General features: G+C 41.1%; 1 non-coding gene across 1 annotated transcript; it reads left to right on the top strand.

The window, feature by feature from the left end:
- The first annotated feature begins 552 nt into the window (after positions 1–552).
- Positions 553–625, top strand: trnav-aac (transfer RNA valine (anticodon AAC)). The gene has a single exon. It is a non-coding gene; the product is annotated as a tRNA-Val (tRNA).
- The last annotated feature ends 663 nt before the right edge of the window (positions 626–1,288 follow it).

Raw genomic sequence — 1,288 nt, 5'->3', positions numbered from 1 at the left:
AACTTTCTGTATTCTATGTAAAAGGACTCTCAAATCCTTGAATATACTCAATGACTGAGCATCCACTGCCCTCTGAGGTTGAGAATTGCAAAGATCACAAGCCTCTGAGTGAAGAAATGTCTCCTCATCTGAGTCTCAAATAGCCGGCCCCTAATCCTCAGACTCTGCCCCCCAGTTCTAGACTCTCCAGCCAGGGGAAACAACCTCTCAGCTTCTATCCTTTCAAGCCCTCCAAGAAAATTGTACCTTTCAATGACAACACATCTCGTACTTCTGAACTCCAGAGATTATAGGCCCAATCTACTCAATCTCTCCTCATAGGACAATCCAATCATCATTGAAAACAATCAGGTTTGATTCCCAGTCAGGGATTTCAGTTCTGACAAAGACAATTGAAGTCTGTGAGAATCTTATTAATTGTATTAAAACGAACAAAAATGTGTGTTGCACACTGAAGGAAATTGTAACATGTTTGCTGGGTGACAGTCAAACTTAAATAACTTTCTTCATAGATTCATAGATTTATAGGCAAAGGCGACTGTTTTATCCGGCGTTTCCGTAGTGTAGTGGTTATCACGTTCGCCTAACACGCAAAAGGTCCCCGGTTCGAAACCGAGCGGAAACATTTTGTAAATCATGTTCATTTAAATCGTAGAAAAATGGATCAATTCGCATTTGTTATGCAATGTAACAAAGTCCTGTTACATTTGTGTTATTCTGTACAGTTGTACACACACACAGAACACTACGGTTTCGCTCGCTCACTTCTGTTTCCAGCCCTGACCGTGCAGACAGCCCCTCTCAAAGTTGCACATTCCGGCTGCTTTCAGTTGAATTGTGAAAGATTATTCAAGGATCCTGCAGCTTTACCTCGGTTCACAACAGCAGATCTAAGCCCCGTTTCTGCAAACTACAAACCACGTTTTCCAGAATTCCAAGGTGTATACGGAACTCAACCATTAAAATTCCCTTCATTAACCACAGGGGTTCAGGCAATTTTCTATGATTCTATAAAAAGTTATTGAAGTTTGACTGTCATCCGGTATACATGTTAGCAATTCCTGCAGTGTGCAACAAAATGTTGTGGGTTGATTAATGATAATAGAAACAGTTATGAAGTGTCTCACAGACTTCAATGATCCCTTAATACCGTTGGTTAACTAAAATCTATCAATTGCAGGTTAAAATGAGGAATTCATATTGCATCTTTGAAAGAGCTATCCAATCAGTCCCACTCCGCTGCTCTTCCCCCATAGCCCTGCTGACACTCCTGCCAGTGGAAACGGTT

Source organism: Somniosus microcephalus, unplaced genomic scaffold (assembly GCF_052327205.1).
Source record: "Somniosus microcephalus isolate GS21.2 unplaced genomic scaffold, FLI_Smic_1.0 scaffold39, whole genome shotgun sequence".
NCBI classification, from domain to species: Eukaryota; Metazoa; Chordata; class Chondrichthyes; order Squaliformes; family Somniosidae; genus Somniosus; species Somniosus microcephalus.
Note: the sequence above shows the minus strand (reverse complement) of the source record. Positions and strands in the feature narration are given on the sequence as shown.